Source organism: Ambystoma mexicanum, unplaced genomic scaffold (genome assembly GCF_040938575.1).
Source record: "Ambystoma mexicanum isolate Mex_15411 unplaced genomic scaffold, UKY_AmexF1_1 Mex_scaf3, whole genome shotgun sequence".
Taxonomy (NCBI): domain Eukaryota; kingdom Metazoa; phylum Chordata; class Amphibia; order Caudata; family Ambystomatidae; genus Ambystoma; species Ambystoma mexicanum.
In genome coordinates this window covers 1,068,024-1,093,217 of record NW_027182444.1, presented here as the reverse complement: position 1 = coordinate 1,093,217, position 25,194 = coordinate 1,068,024, and positions in this window count along the sequence as shown.

Here is a 25,194-nt window from a genome sequence, read left to right as displayed (position 1 = left end):
CTCAGGTTTTTTGTGGGAAGGAGTTGGATACCACATCTGATGCTTTAGGAAGGGTCTCAGGTTTGGAATCTGAAGGAGTTAGATATCACATCTCATGCTATAGGAAGGGTCTCAGGTTTGGTATGGGAAGGAGTTGGATATCACATCTCATGTTATAGGAAGGGTCTCAGATTTGGTATTAGAAGCATTGAGATATCACATCTTATGCTACAGGAAGGGTATCAGGTTTGGAATGGGAAGGAGTTTGATATCACATCTCATGTTATAGGAAGGGTCTCAAGTTTGGAATGGGAAGGAGTTGGATATCACATTTCATGCTATAGGATGGTCTAACGTTTGGTATTAGAAGCACTGAGAGATCACATCTCATGATATAGTAAGGGTCTCAGGATTGGAATGGGAAGGAGTTGGATATCACATCTCATGCTATAGGAAGGATCTCAGGATTGAAATGGGAAGGGTTTGGATATCACATCTCTTGCTACAGGAAGGGTCTCGGGTTGGGTAATGGAAGCATTGATATATCGCATCTCATGGTATAGGAAGGGTCTCAGGGTTGGAATGGGAAGGAGTTGGATATCACATCTCATGCTATAGGAAGGGTCTCAGGTTTGGAATGGGAAGGAGTTGGATATCATATTTCATGCTAAAGGAAGGGTCTCAGGTTTGGTATTAGAAGCATTGAGATATCACATCTCATGCTATCGGAAGCGTCTCGGGATTGGAATGGGAAGGAGTTGGATATAACATCTGATGCTATAGGAAAGGTCTCAGGTTTGGAATGGGAAGGATTTGGATATCACATTTCATGCTATGGGAAGGGTCTGAGGTTTGGTATTAGAAGCATTGAGATATCACATCTCATGCTATAGGAAGGGTCTCGGGATTGGAATGGGAAGGAGTTGGATATCACATTTCATGCTATAGGAAGGGTCTCAAGTTTGGTATTAGAAGCATTGAGATATCACATCTCATGTTATAGGAAGGGTCTCAGGTTTGGTATTAGAAGCATTGAGATATCACATCTCATACTACAGGAAGGGTCTCTGGTTTGGAAAGGGAAGGAGTTGGATATCATATCTCATGCTATAGGAAGGGTCTCAGGTTTGGAATGGGAAGGAGTTGGATATCACATCTCATGCTATAAGAAGGGTCTCAGGTTTGGAATGTGAAGGAGTTGGATATCACATTTCATGCGATAGGAAGGGTGTCAGGTTTGGTATTAGAAGCATTGAGATATCACATCTCATGCTATAGGAAGGGTCTCAGAATTGGAATGGGGAGGAGTTGGATATAACATCTCATGCTATAGGAAGGGTCTCAGGTTTGGAATGGGAAGGAGTTGGATATCACATTTCATGCTATGGGAAGGGTCTCATGTTTGGTATTAGAAGCATTGGGATATCACATCTCATGCTATAGGAAGGGTCTCAGGTTTGGAATGGGAAGGAGTTGGATATCACATCTCATGCTATAGGAAGGGTCTCAGGTTTGGTATTAGAAGTATTGAGATATCACATCTCATGCTATAGGAAGGGTCTCAGGATTGGAATGGGAAGTAGTTGGATATCACATCTCATGCTATAGGAAGGGTCTCAGGTTGGAATGGGAAGGAGTTGAATATCACATCTCATGTTATAGGAAATGTCTCAGGTTTGGAATGAGAAGGATTTGGATATCACATCTCATGGTATAGGAAGGGTCTCAGGTTTGGTATTAGAAGCATTGAGATATCACATCTCATGCTACAGGAAGGGTCTCAGGTTTGGAATGAGAAGGAGTTGGACATCACTTCTCAGGGTATAGGAAGGGTCTCAGGTTTGGTATTAGAAGCATTGAGATATCACATCTCATGCCACAAGAAGGGTCTCAGGTTTGGAATGGGAATGAGTTTGATATCACTTCTCATGCTATAGAAGGGTCTCAGGTTTGGAATGGGAAGGAGTTGGATATTCCATCTCATGCTATAAGAAGGGTCTCAGGATTGGAATGGGAAGGAGTTGGATATCACATTTCATTCTATAGGAAGGGTCTCAGGTTTGGTATTAGAAGCATTGCGATATCACATCTCATGCTACAGGAAGGGTCTTTGGTTTGGAATGGGAAGGAGTTGGATAGCACATCTCATGCTATAGGAAGGGTCTCAGGTTTGGAATGGGAAGGAGTTTGATATCACATCTCATGCTATAGGAAGGGTCTCAGGTTTGGTATTAGAAGCATTGGGATATAACATCTCATGCTATAGGAAGGGTCTCAGGATTGGAATTGGAAGGAGTTGGATATCACATCTCATGCTATAGGAAGGGTCTCAGGTTTGGAATGGGAAGGAGTTGGATATCACATACCATGCTATAGGAAGGTTCTCAGGTTTGGTATTAGAAGCATTGAGATATCACATCTCATGCTATAGGAAGGGTCTCAGGCTTGGAATGGGAAGGAGTTCGATATCACATCTCATGTTATAGGAAGGTTCTCAGGTTTGGTATTAGAAGCACTGAGATATCACATCTCATGGTACAGGATGCATCTCAGGTTAGGAAGGGCAAGGAGTCAGATACCAAATCTCATGCTACAGGTAGGATCTCAGGTTTGTTGTGGGAAGGAGTTGGATACCACATCTGATGCTTTAGGAAAGGTCTTAGGTTTGGAATCTGAAGGAGTTAGATATCACATCTCATGCTATAGGAAGGGTCTCAGGTTTGGTATGGGAAGGAGTTGGATATCACATCTCATGTTATAGGAAGGGTCTCAGGTTTGGAATGGGAAGGAGTTGGATATCACATCTCATGTTATAGGAAGGGTCTCAGGTTTGGTATTAGAAGCATTGAGATATCACATCTTATGCTACAGGAAGGGTCTCTGGTTTGGAAAGGGAAGGAGTTGGATATCACATCTCATGCTATAGGAAGGATATCAGGTTTGGAATGGAAAGGAGTTTGATATCACATCTCATGTTATAGGAAGGGTCTCAGGTTTGGAATGGGAAGGAGTTGGATATCACATCTCATGCTATAAGAAGGGTCTCAGGTTTGGAATGGGAAGGAGTTGGATATCACATCTCATGTTATAGGAAGGGTCTCAGGTTTGGTATTAGAAGCATTGAGATAATACATCTCATGCTATAGGAAGGGTCTCAGGATTGGAATGGGAAGGAGTTGGATATTGCATCTCATGCTATAGGAAGGGTCTCAGGTTTGGTATTAGAAGCATTGAGATATCACATCTCATGCTATAGGAAGGGTCTCAGGATTGGAATGGGAAGGAGTTGGATATTGCATCTCATGCTATAGGAAGGGTCTCAGGTTTGGTATTAGAAGCATTGAGATATAACATCTCATGCTATAGGAAGGGTCTCAGGATTGGAATTGGAAGGAGTTGGATATCACATCTCATGCTATAGGAAGGGTCTCAGGTTTGGAATGGGAAGGAGTTGGATAGCACATACCATGCTATAGGAAGGTTCTCAGGTTTGGCATTAGAAGCATTGAGATATCACATCTCATGCTATAGGAAGGGTCTCAGGCTTGGAATGGGAAGGAGTTCGATATCACATCTCATGTTATAGGAAGGTTCTCAGGTTTGGTATTAGAAGCACTGAGATATCACATCTCATGGTACAGGATGCATCTCAGGTTAGGAATGGCAAGGAGTCAGATACCAAATCTCATGCTACAGGTAGGATCTCAGGTTTGTTGTGGGAAGGAGTTGGATACCACATCTGATGCTTTAGGAAGGGTCTCAGGTTTGGAATCTGAAGGAGTTAGATATCACATCTCTATCGGAAGCGTCTCGGGATTGGAATGGGAAGGAGTTGGATATAACATCTGATGCTATAGGAAAGGTCTCAGGTTTGGAATGGGAAGGAGTTGGATATCACATTTCATGCTATAGGAAGGGTCTCAGGTTTGGTATTAGAACCATTGAGATATCACATCTCATGCTATAGGAAGGGTCTCTGGTTTGGAAAGGGAAGGAGTTGGATATCACATCTCATGCTATAGGAAGGGTATCAGGTTTGGAATGGGAAGGAGTTTGATATCACATCTCATGTTATAGGAAGGGTCTCAGGTTTGGAATGGGAAGGAGTTGGATATCACATCTCATGCTATAAGAAGGGTCTCAGGTTTGGAATGGGAAGGACTTGGATATCACATTTCATGCTATATGATGGTCTCACGTTTCGTATTAGAAGCACTGAGATATCATATCTCATTTTATAGTAAGGGTCTCAGGATTGGAATGAGAAGGAGTTGGATATCACATCTCATGCTATAGGAAGGGTCTCAGGATTGGAATGGGAAGGGTTTGGATATCACATCTCTTGCTACAGGAAGGGTCTCGGGTTGGGTAATAGATTCAAACTAGCCTCCATTGGAGGTTCCAGCTTCCCAGTTAAGGCAGCAGAGTTGGATATCACATTTCATGCTATAGGAAGGGTCTCAAGTTTGGTATTAGAAGCATTGAGATATCACATCTCATGTTATAGGAAGGGTCTCAGGTTTGGTATTAGAAGCATTGAGATATCACATCTCATGCTACAGGAAGGGTCTCTGGTTTGGAAAGGGAAAGAGTTGGATATCACATCTCATGCTATAGGAAGGGTCTCAGGTTTGGAATGGGAAGGAGTTGGATATCACATTTCATGCTATAGGAAGGGTCTCAGGTTTGGTATTAGAAGTATTGAGATATCACATCTCATGCTATAGGAAGGGTCTCAGGATTGGAATGGGAAGTAGTTGGATATCACATCTCATGCTATAGGAAGGGTCTCAGGTTGGAATGGGAAGGAGTTGAATATCACATCTCATGTTATAGGAAGGGTCTCAGGTTTGGAATGAGAAGGATTTGGATATCACATCTCATGGTATAGGAAGGGTCTCAGGTTTGGTATTAGAAGCATTGAGATATCACATCTCATGCTACAGGAAGGGTCTCAGGTTTGGAATGGGAATGAGTTTGATATCACATCTCATGCTATAGAAGGGTCTCAGGTTTGGAATGGGAAGGAGTTGGATATCACATCTCATGCTATAAGAAGGGTCTCAGGATTGGAATGGGAAGGAGTTGGATATCACATTTCATTCTATAGGAAGGGTCTCAGGTTTGGTATTAGAAGCATTGCGATATCACATCTCATGCTACAGGAAGGGTCTTTAGTCTGGAATGGGAAGGAGTTTGATAGCACATCTCATGCTATAGGAAGGGTCTCAGGTTTGGAATGGGAAGGAGTTTGATATCACATCTCATGCTATAGGAAGGGTCTCAGGTTTGGTATTAGAAGCATTGAGATATAACATCTCATGCTGTAGGAAGGGTCTCAGGATTGGAATTGGAAGGAGTTGGATATCACATCTCATGCTATAGGAAGGGTCTCAGGTTTGGAATGGGAAGGAGTTGGATATCACATACCGTGCTATAGGTAGGTTCTCAGGTTTGGTCTTAGAAGCTTTGAGATATCACATCTCATGCTATAGGAAGGGTCTCAGGCTTGGAATGGGAAGGAGTTCGATATCACATCTCATGTTATAGGAAGGTTCTCAGGTTTGGTATTAGAAGCACTGAGATATCACATCTCATGGTACAGGATGCATCTCAGGTTAGGAAGGGCAAGGAGTCAGATACCAAATCTCATGCTACAGGTAGGATCTCAGGTTTGTTGTGGGAAGGAGTTGGATACCACATCTGATGCTTTAGGAAGGGTCTCAGTTTTGGAATCTGAAGGAGTTAGATGTCACATCTCATGCTATAGGAAGGGTCTCAGGTTTGGTATGGGAAGGAGTTGGATATCACATCTCATGTTATAGGAAGGGTCTCAGGTTTGGTATTAGAAGCATTGAGATATCACATCTTATGCTACAGGAAGGGTCTCTGGTTTGGAAAGGGAAGGAGTTGGATATCACATCTCATGCTATAGGAAGGGTATCAGGTTTGGAATGGAAAGGAGTTTGATATCACATCTCATGTTATAGGAAGGGTCTCAGGTTTGGAATGGGAAGGAGTTGGATATCACATCTCATGCTATAAGAAGGGTCTCAGGTTTGGAATGGGAAGGAGTTGGATATCACATCTCATGTTATAGGAAGGGTCTCAGGTTTGGTATTAGAAGCATTGAGATATCACATCTCATGCTATAGGAAGGGTCTCAGGATTGGAATGGGAAGGAGTTGGATATTGCATCTCATGCTATAGGAAGGGTCTCAGGTTTGGTATTAGAAGTATTGAGATATCACATCTCATGCTATAGGAAGGGTCTCAGGATTGGAATGGGAAGTAGTTGGATATCACATCTCATGCTATAGGAAGGGTCTCAGGTTGGAATGGGAAGGAGTTGAATATCACATCTCATGTTAGAGGAAGGGTCTCAGGTTTGGAATGAGAAGGATTTGGATATCACATCTCATGGTATAGGAAGGGTCTCAGGTTTGGAATGAGAAGCATTGAGATATCACATCTCATGCTACAGGAAGGGTCTCAGGTTTGGAATGGGAATGAGTTTGATATCACATCTCATGCTATAGAAGGGTCTCAGGTTTGGAATGGGAAGGAGTTGGATATCACATCTCATGCTATAAGAAGGGTCTCAGGATTGGAATGGGAAGGAGTTGGATATCACTTTTCATTCTATAGGAAGGGTCTCAGGTTTGGTATTAGAAGCATTGCGATATCACATCTCATGCTACAGGAAGGGTCTTTAGTTTGGAATGGGAAGGAGTTTGATAGCACATCTCATGCTATAGGAAGGGTCTCAGGTTTGGAATGGGAAGGAGTTTGATATCACATCTCATGCTATAGGAAGGGTCTCAGAATTGGAATGGGAAGGAGTTGGATATAACATCTCATGCTATAGGAAGGTTCTCAGGTTTGGAATGGGAAGGAGTTGGATATCACATTTCATGCTATAGGAAGGGTCTCATGTTTGGTATTAGAAGCATTGGGATATCACATCTCATGCTATAGGAAGGGTCTCAGGTTTGGAATGGGAAGGAGTTGGATATCACATCTCATGCTATAGGAAGGGTCTCAGGTTTGGTATTAGAAGTATTGAGATATCACATCTCATGCTATAGGAAGGGTCTCAGGATTGGAATGGGAAGTAGTTGGATATCACATCTCATGCTATAGGAAGGGTCTCAGGTTGGAATGGGAAGGAGTTGAATATCACATCTCATGTTATAGGAAGGGTCTCAGGTTTGGAATGAGAAGGATTTGGATATCACATCTCATGGTATAGGAAGGGTCTCAGGTTTGGTATTAGAAGCATTGAGATATCACATCTCATGCTACAGGAAGGGTCTCAGGTTTGGAATGGGAATGAGTTTGATATCACATCTCATGCTATAGAAGGGTCTCAGGTTTGGAATGGGAAGGAGTTGGATATCACATCTCATGCTATAAGAAGGGTCTCAGGATTGGAATGGGAAGGAGTTGGATATCACATTTCATTCTATAGGAAGGGTCTCAGGTTTGGTATTAGAAGCATTGCGATATCACATCTCATGCTACAGGAAGGGTCTTTAGTTTGGAATGGGAAGGAGTTTGATAGCACATCTCATGCTATAGGAAGGGTCTCAGGTTTGGAATGGGAAGGAGTTTGATATCACATCTCATGCTATAGGAAGGGTCTCAGGTTTGGTATTAGAAGCATTGAGATATAACATCTCATGCTGTAGGAAGGGTCTCAGGATTGGAATTGGAAGGAGTTGGATATCACATCTCATGCTATAGGAAGGGTCTCAGGTTTGGAATGGGAAGGAGTTGGATATCACATACCGTGCTATAGGTAGGTTCTCAGGTTTGGTATTAGAAGCTTTGAGATATCACATCTCATGCTATAGGAAGGGTCTCAGGCTTGGAATGGGAAGGAGTTCGATATCACATCTCATGTTATAGGAAGGTTCTCAGGTTTGGTATTAGAAGCACTGAGATATCACATCTCATGGTACAGGATGCATCTCAGGTTAGGAAGGGCAAGGAGTCAGATACCAAATCTCATGCTACAGGTAGGATCTCAGGTTTGTTGTGGGAAGGAGTTGGATACCACATCTGATGCTTTAGGAAGGGTCTCAGGTTTGGAATCTGAAGGAGTTAGATATCACATCTCATGCTATAGGAAGGGTCTCAGGTTTGGTATGGGAAGGAGTTGGATATCACATCTCATGTTATAGGAAGGGTCTCAGGTTTGGTATTAGAAGCATTGAGATATCACATCTTATGCTACAGGAAGGGTCTCTGGTTTGGAAAGGGAAGGAGTTGGATATCACATCTCATGCTATAGGAAGGGTATCAGGTTTGGAATGGAAAGGAGTTTGATATCACATCTCATGTTATAGGAAGGGTCTCAGGTTTGGAATGGGAAGGAGTTGGATATCACATCTCATGCTATAAGAAGGGTCTCAGGTTTGGAATGGGAAGGAGTTGGATATCACATCTCATGTTATAGGAAGGGTCTCAGGTTTGGTATTAGAAGCATTGAGATATCACATCTCATGCTATAGGAAGGGTCTCAGGATAGGAATGGGAAGGAGTTGGATATTGCATCTCATGCTATAGGAAGGGTCTCAGGTTTGGTATTAGAAGCATTGAGATATCACATCTCATGCTATAGGAAGGGTCTCAGGATTGGAATGGGAAGGAGTTGGATATTGCATCTCATGCTATAGGAAGGGTCTCAGGTTTGGTATTAGAAGCATTGAGATATAACATCTCATGCTATAGGAAGGGTCTCAGGATTGGAATTGGAAGGAGTTGGATATCACATCTCATGCTATAGGAAGGGTCTCAGGTTTGGAATGGGAAGGAGTTGGATAGCACATACCATGCTATAGGAAGGTTCTCAGGTTTGGCATTAGAAGCATTGAGATATCACATCTCATGCTATAGGAAGGGTCTCAGGCTTGGATGGGAAGGAGTTCGATATCACATCTCATGTTATAGGAAGGGTCTCAGGTTTGGTATTAGAAGCATTGAGATATCACATCTTATGCTACAGGAAGGGTCTCTGGTTTGGAAAGGGAAGGAGTTGGATATCACATCTCATGCTATAGGAAGGGTATCAGGTTTGGAATGGGAAGGAGTTTGATATCACATCTCATGTTATAGGAAGGGTCTCAGGTTTGGAATGGGAAAGAGTTGGATATCACATCTCATGCTATAAGAAGGGTCTCAGGTTTGGAATGGGAAGGACTTGGATATCACATTTCATGCTATAGGATGGTCTCACGTTTGGTATTAGAAGCACTGAGATATCACATCTCATGTTATAGTAAGGGTCTCAGGATTGGAATGGGAAGGAGTTGGATATCACATCTCATGCTATAGGAAGGGTCTCGGGTTGGGTAATAGAAGCATTGATATATCACATCTCATGGTATAGGAAGGGTCTCAGGGTTGGAATGGGAAGGAGTTGGATATCACATCTCATGCTATAGGAAGGGTCTCAGGTTTGGAATGGGAAGGAGTTGGATATCACATTTCATGCTATAGGAAGGGTCTCAGGTTTGGTATTAGAAGCATTGAGATATCACATCTCATGCTATCGGAAGCGTCTCGGGATTGGAATGGGGAGGAGTTGGATATAACATCTGATGCTATAGGAAAGGTCTCAGGTTTGGAATGGGAAGGAGTTGGATATCACATTTCATGCTATAGGAAGGGTCTCAGGTTTGGTATTAGAAGCATTGAGATATCACAGCTCATGCTATAGGAAGGGTCTCGGGATTGGAATGGGAAGGAGTTGGATATCAAATTTCATGCTATAGGAAGGGTCTCAGGTTTGGTATTAGAAGCATTGAGATATCACATCTCATGTTATAGGAAGGGTCTCAGGATTGGTATTAGAAGCATTGAGATATCACATCTCATGCTACAGGAAGGGTCTCTGGTTTGGAAAGGGAAGGAGTTGGATATCACATCTCATGCTATAGGAAGGGTCTCAGGTTTGGAATGGGAAGGAGTTGGATATCACATCTCATGCTATAAGAAGGGTCTCAGGTTTGGAATGTGAAGGAGTTGGATGTCACATTTCATGCGATAGGAAGGGTGTCAGGTTTGGTATTAGAAGCATTGAGATATCACATCTCATGCTATAGGAAGGGTCTCAGAATTGGAATGGGAAGGAGTTGGATATAACATCTCATGCTATAGGAAGGGTCTCAGGTTTGGAATGGGAAGGAGTTGGATATCACATTTCATGCTATAGGAAGGGTCTCATGTTTGGTATTAGAAGCATTGAGATATCACATCTCATGCTATAGGAAGGGTCTCAGGTTTGGAATGGGAAGGAGTTGGATACCAAATCTCATGCTACAGGTAGGATCTCAGGTTTGTTGTGGGAAGGAGTTGGATACCACATCTGATGCTTTAGGAAGGGTCTCAGGTTTGGAATCTGAAGGAGTTAGATATCACATCTCATGCTATAGGAAGGGTCTCAGGTTTGGTATGGGAAGGAGTTGGATATCACATCTCATGTTATAGGAAGGGTCTCAGGTTTGGTATTAGAAGCATTGAGATATCACATCTTATGCTACAGGAAGGGTCTCTGGTTTGGAAAGGGAAGGAGTTGGATATCACATCTCATGCTATAGGAAGGGTATCAGGTTTGGAATGGAAAGGAGTTTGATATCACATCTCATGTTATAGGAAGGGTCTCAGGTTTGGAATGGGAAGGAGTTGGATATCACATCTCATGCTATAAGAAGGGTCTCAGGTTTGGAATGGGAAGGAGTTGGATATCACATCTCATGTTATAGGAAGGGTCTCAGGTTTGGTATTAGAAGCATTGAGATATCACATCTCATGCTATAGGAAGGGTCTCAGGATAGGAATGGGAAGGAGTTGGATATTGCATCTCATGCTATAGGAAGGGTCTCAGGTTTGGTATTAGAAGCATTGAGATATCACATCTCATGCTATAGGAAGGGTCTCAGGATTGGAATGGGAAGGAGTTGGATATTGCATCTCATGCTATAGGAAGGGTCTCAGGTTTGGTATTAGAAGCATTGAGATATAACATCTCATGCTATAGGAAGGGTCTCAGGATTGGAATTGGAAGGAGTTGGATATCACATCTCATGCTATAGGAAGGGTCTCAGGTTTGGAATGGGAAGGAGTTGGATAGCACATACCATGCTATAGGAAGGTTCTCAGGTTTGGCATTAGAAGCATTGAGATATCACATCTCATGCTATAGGAAGGGTCTCAGGCTTGGATGGGAAGGAGTTCGATATCACATCTCATGTTATAGGAAGGGTCTCAGGTTTGGTATTAGAAGCATTGAGATATCACATCTTATGCTACAGGAAGGGTCTCTGGTTTGGAAAGGGAAGGAGTTGGATATCACATCTCATGCTATAGGAAGGGTATCAGGTTTGGAATGGGAAGGAGTTTGATATCACATCTCATGTTATAGGAAGGGTCTCAGGTTTGGAATGGGAAAGAGTTGGATATCACATCTCATGCTATAAGAAGGGTCTCAGGTTTGGAATGGGAAGGACTTGGATATCACATTTCATGCTATAGGATGGTCTCACGTTTGGTATTAGAAGCACTGAGATATCACATCTCATGTTATAGTAAGGGTCTCAGGATTGGAATGGGAAGGAGTTGGATATCACATCTCATGCTATAGGAAGGGTCTCGGGTTGGGTAATAGAAGCATTGATATATCACATCTCATGGTATAGGAAGGGTCTCAGGGTTGGAATGGGAAGGAGTTGGATATCACATCTCATGCTATAGGAAGGGTCTCAGGTTTGGAATGGGAAGGAGTTGGATATCACATTTCATGCTATAGGAAGGGTCTCAGGTTTGGTATTAGAAGCATTGAGATATCACATCTCATGCTATCGGAAGCGTCTCGGGATTGGAATGGGGAGGAGTTGGATATAACATCTGATGCTATAGGAAAGGTCTCAGGTTTGGAATGGGAAGGAGTTGGATATCACATTTCATGCTATAGGAAGGGTCTCAGGTTTGGTATTAGAAGCATTGAGATATCACAGCTCATGCTATAGGAAGGGTCTCGGGATTGGAATGGGAAGGAGTTGGATATCAAATTTCATGCTATAGGAAGGGTCTCAGGTTTGGTATTAGAAGCATTGAGATATCACATCTCATGTTATAGGAAGGGTCTCAGGATTGGTATTAGAAGCATTGAGATATCACATCTCATGCTACAGGAAGGGTCTCTGGTTTGGAAAGGGAAGGAGTTGGATATCACATCTCATGCTATAGGAAGGGTCTCAGGTTTGGAATGGGAAGGAGTTGGATATCACATCTCATGCTATAAGAAGGGTCTCAGGTTTGGAATGTGAAGGAGTTGGATGTCACATTTCATGCGATAGGAAGGGTGTCAGGTTTGGTATTAGAAGCATTGAGATATCACATCTCATGCTATAGGAAGGGTCTCAGAATTGGAATGGGAAGGAGTTGGATATAACATCTCATGCTATAGGAAGGGTCTCAGGTTTGGAATGGGAAGGAGTTGGATATCACATTTCATGCTATAGGAAGGGTCTCATGTTTGGTATTAGAAGCATTGAGATATCACATCTCATGCTATAGGAAGGGTCTCAGGTTTGGAATGGGAAGGAGTTGGATATCACATCTCATGCTATAGGAAGGGTCTCAGGTTTGGTATTAGAAGTATTGAGATATCACATCTCATGCTATAGGAAGGGTCTCAGGATTGGAATGGGAAGGAGTTGGATATCACATCTCATGCTATAGGAAGGGTCTCAGGTTGGAATCGGAAGGAGTTGAATATCACATCTCATGCTATCGGAAGGGTCTCAGGTTTTGAATGAGAAGGATTTGGATATCACATCTCATGGTATAGGAAGGGTCTCAGGTTTGGTATTAGAAGCATTGAGATATCACATCTCATGCCACAGGAAGGGTCTCAGGTTTGGAATGGGAATGAGTTTGATATCACATCTCATGCTATAGAAGGGTCTCAGGTGTGGAATGGGAAGGAGTTGGATATCACATCTCATGCTATAAGAAGGGTCTCAGGATTGGAAAGGGAAGGAGTTGGATATCACATTTCATTCTATAGGAAGGGTCTCAGGTTTGGAATCTGAAGGAGTTAGATATCACATCTCATGCTACAGGAAGGGTCTTTGGTTTGGAATGGGAAGGAGTTGGATAGCACATCTCATGCTATAGGAAGGGTCTCAGGTTTGGAATGGGAAGGAGTTTGATATCACATCTCATGCTATAGCAAGGGTCTCAGGTTTGGAATGGGAAGGAGTTGGATATCACATCTCATGCTATAAGAAGGGTCTCAGGATTGGAATGGGAAGGAGTTGGATATAACATCTCATTCTATAGGAAGGGTCTCAGGTTTGGAATGGGAAGGAGTTGGATATCACATTTCATGCTATAGGAAGGGTCTCCGGTTTGGTATTAGAAGTATTGAGATATCACATCTCATACTATAGGAAGGGTCTCAGGTTTGGAATGGGAAGGAGTTGGATATCACATCTCATGTTATAGGAAGGGACTCAGGTTTGGTATTAGAAGCATTGAGATATTACATATTATGCTACAGAATGGGTCTCTGGTTTGGAAAGGGAAGGAGTTGGATATCACATCTCATGCTATAGGAAGGGTATCAGGTTTGGAATGGGAAGGAGTTTGATGTCACATCTCATGTTATAGGAAGGGTCTCAGGTTTGAAATGGGAAGGAGTTTGATATCACATCTCATGCTATAAGAAGGGTCTCAGGGTTGGAATGGGAAGGAGTTGGATATCACATTTCATGCTATAGGATGGTCTCACGTTTGGTATTAGAAGCACTGAGATATCACATCTCATGTTATAGTAAGGGTCTCAGGACTGGAATGGGAAGGAGTTGGATATCACATCTCATGCTATAAGAAGGGTCTCAGGTTTGGAATGTGAAGGAGTTGGATATAACATTTCATGCGATAGGAAGGGTGTCAGGTTTGGTATTAGAAGCATTGAGATATCACATCTCATGCTATAGGAAGGGTCTCAGAATTGGAATGGGAAGGAGTTGGATATAACATCTCATGCTATAGGAAGGGTCTCAGGTTTGGAATGGGAAGGAGTTGGATATCACATCTCATGTTATAGGAAGGTTCTCAGGTTTGGTATTAGAAGCACTGAGATATCACATCTCATGGTACAGGATGCATCTCAGGTTAGGAAGGGCAAGGAGTCAGATACCAAATCTCATGCTACAGGTAGGATCTCAGGTTTGTTGTGGGAAGGAGTTGGATACCACATCTGATGCTTTAGGAAGGGTCTCAGGTTTGGAATCTGAAGGAGTTAGATATCACATCTCATGCTATAGGAAGGGTCTCAGGTTTGGTATGGGAAGGAGTTGGATATCACATCTCATGTTATAGGAAGGGTCTCAGGTTTGGTATTAGAAGCATTGAGATATCACATCTTATGCTACAGGAAGGGTCTCTGGTTTGGAAAGGGAAGGAGTTGGATATCACATCTCATGCTATAGGAAGGGTATCAGGTTTGGAATGGAAAGGAGTTTGATATCACATCTCATGTTATAGGAAGGGTCTCAGGTTTGGAATGGGAAGGAGTTGGATATCACATCTCATGCTATAAGAAGGGTCTCAGGTTTGGAATGGGAAGGAGTTGGATATCACATCTCATGTTATAGGAAGGGTCTCAGGTTTGGTATTAGAAGCATTGAGATATCACATCTCATGCTATAGGAAGGGTCTCAGGATAGGAATGGGAAGGAGTTGGATATTGCATCTCATGCTATAGGAAGGGTCTCAGGTTTGGTATTAGAAGCATTGAGATATCACATCTCATGCTATAGGAAGGGTCTCAGGATTGGAATGGGAAGGAGTTGGATATTGCATCTCATGCTATAGGAAGGGTCTCAGGTTTGGTATTAGAAGCATTGAGATATAACATCTCATGCTATAGGAAGGGTCTCAGGATTGGAATTGGAAGGAGTTGGATATCACATCTCATGCTATAGGAAGGGTCTCAGGTTTGGAATGGGAAGGAGTTGGATATCACATCTCATGCTATAGGAAGGGTCTCAGGTTTGGTATTAGAAGTATTGAGATATCACATCTCATGCTATAGGAAGGGTCTCAGGATTGGAATGGGAAGGAGTTGGATATCACATCTCATGCTATAGGAAGGGTCTCAGGTTGGAATCGGAAGGAGTTGAATATCACATCTCATGCTATCGGAAGGGTCTCAGGTTTTGAATGAGAAGGATTTGGATATCACATCTCATGGTATAGGAAGGGTCTCAGGTTTGGTATTAGAAGCATTGAGATATCACATCTCATGCCACAGGAAGGGTCTCAGGTTTGGAATGGGAATGAGTTTGATATCACATCTCATGCTATAGAAGGGTCTCAGGTGTGGAATGGGAAGGAGTTGGATATCACATCTCATGCTATAAGAAGGGTCTCAGGATTGGAAAGGGAAGGAGTTGGATATCACATTTCATTCTATAGGAAGGGTCTCAGGTTTGGAATCTGAAGGAGTTAGATATCACATCTCATGCTACAGGAAGGGTCTTTGGTTTGGAATGGGAAGGAGTTGGATAGCACATCTCATGCTATAGGAAGGGTCTCAGGTTTGGAATGGGAAGGAGTTTGATATCACATCTCATGCTATAGCAAGGGTCTCAGGTTTGGAATGGGAAGGAGTTGGATATCACATCTCATGCTATAAGAAGGGTCTCAGGATTGGAATGGGAAGGAGTTGGATATAACATCTCATTCTATAGGAAGGGTCTCAGGTTTGGAATGGGAAGGAGTTGGATATCACATTTCATGCTATAGGAAGGGTCTCCGGTTTGGTATTAGAAGTATTGAGATATCACATCTCATACTATAGGAAGGGTCTCAGGTTTGGAATGGGAAGGAGTTGGATATCACATCTCATGTTATAGGAAGGGACTCAGGTTTGGTATTAGAAGCATTGAGATATTACATATTATGCTACAGAATGGGTCTCTGGTTTGGAAAGGGAAGGAGTTGGATATCACATCTCATGCTATAGGAAGGGTATCAGGTTTGGAATGGGAAGGAGTTTGATGTCACATCTCATGTTATAGGAAGGGTCTCAGGTTTGAAATGGGAAGGAGTTTGATATCACATCTCATGCTATAAGAAGGGTCTCAGGTTTGGAATGGGAAGGAGTTGGATATCACATTTCATGCTATAGGATGGTCTCACGTTTGGTATTAGAAGCACTGAGATATCACATCTCATGTTATAGTAAGGGTCTCAGGACTGGAATGGGAAGGAGTTGGATATCACATCTCATGCTATAAGAAGGGTCTCAGGTTTGGAATGTGAAGGAGTTGGATATAACATTTCATGCGATAGGAAGGGTGTCAGGTTTGGTATTAGAAGCATTGAGATATCACATCTCATGCTATAGGAAGGGTCTCAGAATTGGAATGGGAAGGAGTTGGATATAACATCTCATGCTATAGGAAGGGTCTCAGGTTTGGAATGGGAAGGAGTTGGATATCACATTTCATGCTATAGGAAGGGTCTCATGTTTGGTATTAGAAGCATTGGGATATCACATCTCATGCTATAGGAAGGGTCTCAGGTTTGGAATGGGAAGGAGTTGGATATCACATCTCATGCTATAGGAAGGGTCTCAGGTTGGAATGGGAAGGAGTTGAATATCACATCTCATGTTATAGGAAGGGTCTCAGGTTTGGAATGAGAAGGATTTGGATATCACATCTCATGGTATAGGAAGGGTCTCAGGTTTGGTATTAGAAGCATTGAGATATCACATCTCATGCTACAGGAAGGGTCTCAGGTTTGGAATGGGAATGAGTTTGATATCACATCTCATGCTATAGAAGGGTCTCAGGTTTGGAATGGGAAGGAGTTGGATATCACATCTCATGCTATAAGAAGGGTCTCAGGATTGGAATGGGAAGGAGTTGGATATCACATTTCATTCTATAGGAAGGGTCTCAGGTTTGGTATTAGAAGCATTGCGATATCACATCTCATGCTACAGGAAGGGTCTTTAGTTTGGAATGGGAAGGAGTTTGATAGCACATCTCATGCTATAGGAAGGGTCTCAGGTTTGGAATGGGAAGGAGTTTGATATCACATCTCATGCTATAGGAAGGGTCTCAGGTTTGGTATTAGAAGCATTGAGATATAACATCTCATGCTGTAGGAAGGGTCTCAGGATTGGAATTGGAAGGAGTTGGATATCACATCTCATGCTATAGGAAGGGTCTCAGGTTTGGAATGGGAAGGAGTTGGATATCACATACCGTGCTATAGGTAGGTTCTCAGGTTTGGTATTAGAAGCTTTGAGATATCACATCTCATGCTATAGGAAGGGTCTCAGGCTTGGAATGGGAAGGAGTTCGATATCACATCTCATGTTATAGGAAGGTTCTCAGGTTTGGTATTAGAAGCACTGAGATATCACATCTCATGGTACAGGATGCATCTCAGGTTAGGAAGGGCAAGGAGTCAGATACCAAATCTCATGCTACAGGTAGGATCTCAGGTTTGTTGTGGGAAGGAGTTGGATACCACATCTGATGCTTTAGGAAGGGTCTCAGGTTTGGAATCTGAAGGAGTTAGATATCACATCTCATGCTATAGGAAGGGTCTCAGGTTTGGTATGGGAAGGAGTTGGATATCACATCTCATGTTATAAGAAGGGTCTCAGGTTTGGTATTAGAAGCATTGAGATATCACATCTTATGCTACAGGAAGGGTCTCTGGTTTGGAAAGGGAAGGAGTTGGATATCACATCTCATGCTATAGGAAGGGTATCAGGTTTGGAATGGAAAGGAGTTTGATATCACATCTCATGTTATAGGAAGGGTCTCAGGTTTGGAATGGGAAGGAGTTGGATATCACATCTCATGCTATAAGAAGGGTCTCAGGTTTGGAATGGGAAGGAGTTGGATATCACATCTCATGTTATAGGAAGGGTCTCAGGTTTGGTATTAGAAGCATTGAGATATCACATCTCATGCTATAGGAAGGGTCTCAGGATTGGAATGGGAAGGAGTTGGATATTGCATCTCATGCTATAGGAAGGGTCTCAGGTTTGGTATTAGAAGCATTGAGATATCACATCTCATGCTATAGGAAGGGTCTCAGGATTGGAATGGGAAGGAGTTGGATATTGCATCTCATGCTATAGGAAGGGTCTCAGGTTTGGTATTAGAAGCATTGAGATATAACATCTCATGCTATAGGAAGGGTCTCAGGATTGGAATTGGAAGGAGTTGGATATCACATCTCATGCTATAGGAAGGGTCTCAGGTTTGGAATGGGAAGGAGTTGGATAGCACATACCATGCTATAGGAAGGTTCTCAGGTTTGGCATTAGAAGCATTGAGATATCACATCTCATGCTATAGGAAGGGTCTCAGGCTTGGAATGGGAAGGAGTTCGATATCACATCTCATGTTATAGGAAGGGTCTCAGGTTTGGTATTAGAAGCATTGAGATATCGCATCTTATGCTACAGGAAGGGTCTCTGGTTTGGAAAGGGAAGGAGTTGGATATCACATCTCATGCTATAGGAAGGGTATCAGGTTTGGAATGGGAAGGAGTTTGATATCACATCTCATGTTATAGGAAGGGTCTCAGGTTTGGAATGGGAAAGAGTTGGATATCACATCTCATGCTATAAGAAGGGTCTCAGGTTTGGAATGGGAAGGACTTGGATATCACATTTCATGCTATAGGATGGTCTCACGTTTGGTATTAGAAGCACTGAGATATCACATCTCATGTTATAGTAAGGGTCTCAGGATTGGAATGGGAAGGAGTTGGATATCACATCTCATGCTATAGGAAGGGTCTCGGGTTGGGTAATAGAAGCATTGATATATCACATCTCATGGTATAGGAAGGGTCTCAGGGTTGGAATGGGAAGGAGTTGGATATCACATCTCATGCTATAGGAAGGGTCTCAGGTTTGGAATGGGAAGGAGTTGGATATCACATTTCATGCTATAGGAAGGGTCTCAGGTTTGGTATTAGAAGCATTGAGATATCACATCTCATGCTATCGGAAGCGTCTCGGGATTGGAATGGGGAGGAGTTGGATATAACATCTGATGCTATAGGAAAGGTCTCAGGTTTGGAATGGGAAGGAGTTGGATATCACATTTCATGCTATAGGAAGGGTCTCAGGTTTGGTATTAGAAGCATTGAGATATCACATCTCATGCTATAGGAAGGGTCTCGGGATTGGAATGGGAAGGAGTTGGATATCAAATTTCATGCTATAGGAAGGGTCTCAGGTTTGGTATTAGAAGCATTGAGATATCACATCTCATGTTATAGGAAGGGTCTCAGGATTGGTATTAGAAGCATTGAGATATCACATCTCATGCTACAGGAAGGGTCTCTGGTTTGGAAAGGGAAGGAGTTGGATATCACATCTCATGCTATAGGAAGGGTCTCAGGTTTGGAATGGGAAGGAGTTTGATATCACATCTCATGCTATAGGAAGGGTCTCAGGTTTGGTATTAGAAGCATTGAGATATAACATCTCATGCTGTAGGAAGGGTCTCAGGATTGGAATTGGAAGGAGTTGGATATCACATCTCATGCTATAGGAAGGGTCTCAGGTTTGGAATGGGAAGGAGTTGGATATCACATACCGTGCTATAGGTAGGTTCTCAGGTTTGGTATTAGAAGCTTTGAGATATCACATCTCATGCTATAGGAAGGGTCTCAGGCTTGGAATGGGAAGGAGTTCGATATCACATCTCATGTTATAGGAAGGTTCTCAGGTTTGGTATTAGAAGCACTGAGATATCACATCTCATGGTACAGGATGCATCTCAGGTTAGGAAGGGCAAGGAGTCAGATACCAAATCTCATGCTACAGGTAGGATCTCAGGTTTGTTGTGGGAAGGAGTTGGATACCACATCTGATGCTTTAGGAAGGGTCTCAGGTTTGGAACCTGAAGGAGTTAGATATCACATGTCATGCGATAGGAAGGGTCTCAGGTTTGGTATGGGAAGGAGTTGAATATCACATCTCATGTTATAAGAAGGGTCTCAGGTTTGGTATTAGAAGCATTGAGATATCACATCTTATGCTACAGGAAGGGTCTCTGGTTTGGAAAGGGAAGGAGTTGGATATCACATCTCATGCTATAGGAAGGGTATCAGGTTTGGAATGGAAAGGAGTTTGATATCACATCTCATGTTATAGGAAGGGTCTCAGGTTTGGAATGGGAAGGAGTTGGATATCACATCTCATGCTATAAGAAGGGTCTCAGGTTTGGAATGGGAAGGAGTTGGATATCACATCTCATGTTATAGGAAGGGTCTCAGGTTTGGTATTAGAAGCATTGAGATATCACATCTCATGCTATAGGAAGGGTCTCAGGATTGGAATGGGAAGGAGTTGGATATTGCATCTCATGCTATAGGAAGGGTCTCAGGTTTGGTATTAGAAGCATTGAGATATCACATCTCATGCTATAGGAAGGGTCTCAGGATTGGAATGGGAAGGAGTTGGATATTGCATCTCATGCTATAGGAAGGGTCTCAGGTTTGGTATTAGAAGCATTGAGATATAACATCTCATGCTATAGGAAGGGTCTCAGGATTGGAATTGGAAGGAGTTGGATATCACATCTCATGCTATAGGAAGGGTCTCAGGTTTGGAATGGGAAGGAGTTGGATAGCACATACCATGCTATAGGAAGGTTCTCAGGTTTGGCATTAGAAGCATTGAGATATCACATCTCATGCTATAGGAAGGGTCTCAGGCTTGGAATGGGAAGGAGTTCGACATCACATCTCATGTTATAGGAAGGGTCTCAGGTTTGGTATTAGAAGCATTGAGATATCACATCTTATGCTACAGGAAGGGTCTCTGGTTTGGAAAGGGAAGGAGTTGGATATCACATCTCATGCTATAGGAAGGGTATCAGGTTTGGAATGGGAAGGAGTTTGATGTCACATCTCATGTTATAGGAAGGGTCTCAGGTTTGAAATGGGAAGGAGTTTGATATCACATCTCATGCTATAAGAAGGGTCTCAGGTTTGGAATGGGAAGGAGTTGGATATCACATTTCATGCTATAGGATGGTCTCACGTTTGGTATTAGAAGCACTGAGATATCACATCTCATGTTATAGTAAGGGTCTCAGGATTGGAATGGGAAGGAGTTGGATATCACATCTCATGCTATAGGAAGGGTCTCAGGATTGGAATGGGAAGGGTTTGGATATCACATCTCTTGCTACAGGAAGGGTCTCGGGTTGGGTAATAGAAGCATTGATATATCACATCTCATGGTATAGGAAGGGTCTCAGGGTTGGAATGGGAAGGAGTTGGATATCACATCTCATGCTATAGGAAGGGTCTCAGGTTGGAATCGGAAGGAGTTGAATATCACATCTCCTGCTATCGGAAGGGTCTCAGGTTTTGAATGAGAAGGATTTGGATATCACATCTCATGGTATAGGAAGGGTCTCAGGTTTGGTATTAGAAGCATTGAGATATCACATCTCATGCCACAGGAAGGGTCTCAGGTTTGGAATGGGAATGAGTTTGATATCACATCTCATGCTATAGAAGGGTCTCAGGTGTGGAATGGGAAGGAGTTGGATATCACATCTCATGCTATAAGAAGGGTCTCAGGATTGGAAAGGGAAGGAGTTGGATATCACATTTCATTCTATAGGAAGGGTCTCAGGTTTGGTATTAGAAGCATTGCGATATCACATCTCATGCTAAAGGAAGGGTCTTTGGTTTGGAATGGGAAGGAGTTGGATAGCACATCTCATGCTATAGGAAGGGTCTCAGGTTTGGAATGGGAAGGAGTTTGATATCACATCTCATGCTATAGCAAGGGTCTCAGGTTTGGAATGGGAAGGAGTTGGATATCACATCTCATGCTATAAGAAGGGTCTCAGGATTGGAATGGGAAGGAGTTGGATATAACATCTCATTCTATAGGAAGGGTCTCAGGTTTGGAATGGGAAGGAGTTGGATATCACATTTCATGCTATAGGAAGGGTCTCCGGTTTGGTATTAGAAGCATTGAGATATCACATCTCATACTATAGGAAGGGTCTCAGGTTTGGAATGGGAAGGAGTTGGATATCACATCTCATGTTATAGGAAGGGACTCAGGTTTGGTATTAGAAGCATTGAGATATTACATATTATGCTACAGGAAGGGTCTCTGGTTTGGAAAGGGAAGGAGTTGGATATCACATCTCATGCTATAGGAAGGGTATCAGGTTTGGAATGGGAAGGAGTTTGATGTCACATCTCATGTTATAGGAAGGGTCTCAGGTTTGAAATGGGAAGGAGTTTGATATCACATCTCATGCTATAAGAAGGGTCTCAGGTTTGGAATGGGAAGGAGTTGGATATCACATTTCATGCTATAGGATGGTCTCACGTTTGGTATTAGAAGCACTGAGATATCACATCTCATGTTATAGTAAGGGTCTCAGGATTGGAATGGGAAGGAGTTGGATATCACATCTCATGCTATAGGAAGGGTCTCAGGATTGGAATGGGAAGGGTTTGGATATCACATCTCTTGCTACAGGAAGGGTCTCGGGTTGGGTAATAGAAGCATTGATATATCACATTTCATGGTATAGGAAGGGTCTCAGGGTTGGAATGGGAAGGAGTTGTATATCACATCTCATGCTATAGGAAGGGTCTCAGGTTTGGAATGGGAAGGAGTTGGATATCACATTTCATGCTATAGGAAGGGTCTCAGGTTTGGTATTAGAAGCATTGAGATATCACATCTCATGCTATCGGAAGCGTCTCGGGATTGGAATGGGAAGGAGTTGGATATAACATCTGATGCTATAGGAAAGGTCTCAGGTTTGGAATGGGAAGGAGTTGGATATCACATTTCATGCTATAGGAAGGGTCTCAGGTTTGGTATTAGAAGCATTGAGATTTCACATCTCATGGTATAGGAAGGGTCTCAGGGTTGGAATGGGAAGGAGTTGGATATCACATCTCATGCTATAGGAAGGGTCTCAGGTTTGGAATGGGAAGGAGTTGGATATCACATTTCATGCTATAGGAAGGGTCTCAGGTTTGGTATTAGAAGCATTGAGATATCACATCTCATGCTATCGGAAGCGTCTCGGGATTGGAATGGGGAGGAGTTGGATATAACATCGGATGCTATAGGAAAGGTCTCAGGTTTGGAATGGGAAGGAGTTGGATATCACATTTCATGCTATAGGAAGGGTCTCAGGTTTGGTATTAGAAGCATTGAGATATCACATCTCATGCTATAGGAAGGGTCTCGGGATTGGAATGGGAAGGAGTTGGATATCAAATTTCATGCTATAGGAAGGGTCTCAGGTTTGGTATTAGAAGCATTGAGATATCACATCTCATGTTATAGGAAGGGTCTCAGGATTGGTATTAGAAGCATTGAGATATCACATCTCATGCTACAGGAAGGGTCTCTGGTTTGGAAAGGGAAGGAGTTGGATATCACATCTCATGCTATAGGAAGGGTCTCAGGTTTGGAATGGGAAGGAGTTGGATATCACATCTCATGCTATAAGAAGGGTCTCAGGTTTGGAATGTGAAGGAGTTGGATATCACATTTCATGCGATAGGAAGGGTGTCAGGTTTGGTATTAGAAGCATTGAGATATCACATCTCATGCTATAGGAAGGGTCTCAGAATTGGAATGGGAAGGAGTTGGATATAACATCTCATGCTATAGGAAGGGTCTCAGGTTTGGAATGGGAAGGAGTTGGATATCACATTTCATGCTATAGGAAGGGTCTCATGTTTGGTATTAGAAGCATTGAGATATCACATCTCATGCTATAGGAAGGGTCTCAGGTTTGGAATGGGAAGGAGTTGGATATCACATCTCATGCTATAGGAAGGGTCTCAGGTTTGGTATTAGAAGTATTGAGATATCACATCTCATGCTATAGGAAGGGTCTCAGGATTGGAATGGGAAGGAGTTGGATATCACATCTCATGCTATAGGAAGGGTCTCAGGTTGGAATCGGAAGGAGTTGAATATCACATCTCATGCTATCGGAAGGGTGTTAGGTTTTGAATGAGAAGGATTTGGATATCACATCTCATGGTATAGGAAGGGTCTCAGGTTTGGTATTAGAAGCATTGAGATATCACATCTCATGCCACAGGAAGGGTCTCAGGTTTGGAATGGGAATGAGTTTGATATCACATCTCATGCTATAGAAGGGTCTCAGGTGTGGAATGGGAAGGAGTTGGATATCACATCTCATGCTATAAGAAGGGTCTCAGGATTGGAAAGGGAAGGAGTTGGATATCACATTTCATTCTATAGGAAGGGTCTCAGGTTTGGAATCTGAAGGAGTTAGATATCACATCTCATGCTACAGGAAGGGTCTTTGGTTTGGAATGGGAAGGAGTTGGATAGCACATCTCATGCTATAGGAAGGGTCTCAGGTTTGGAATGGGAAGGAGTTTGATATCACATCTCATGCTATAGCAAGGGTCTCAGGTTTGGAATGGGAAGGAGTTGGATATCACATCTCATGCTATAAGAAGGGTCTCAGGATTGGAATGGGAAGGAGTTGGATATAACATCTCATTCTATAGGAAGGGTCTCAGGTTTGGAATGGGAAGGAGTTGGATATCACATTTCATGCTATAGGAAGGGTCTCCGGTTTGGTATTAGAAGCATTGAGATATCACATCTCATACTATAGGAAGGGTCTCAGGTTTGGAATTGGAAGGAGTTGGATATCACATCTCATGTTATAGGAAGGGACTCAGGTTTGGTATTAGAAGCATTGAGATATTACATATTATGCTACAGGAAGGGTCTCTGGTTTGGAAAGGGAAGGAGTTGGATATCACATCTCATGCTATAGGAAGGGTATCAGGTTTGGAATGGGAAGGAGTTTGATGTCACATCTCATGTTATAGGAAGGGTCTCAGGTTTGAAATGGGAAGGAGTTTGATATCACATCTCATGCTATAAGAAGGGTCTCAGGTTTGGAATGGGAAGGAGTTGGATATCACATTTCATGCTATAGGATGGTCTCACGTTTGGTATTAGAAGCACTGAGATATCACATCTCATGTTATAGTAAGGGTCTCAGGATTGGAATGGGAAGGAGTTGGATATCACATCTCATGCTATAGGAAGGGTCTCAGGATTGGAATGGGAAGGGTTTGGATATCACATCTCTTGCTACA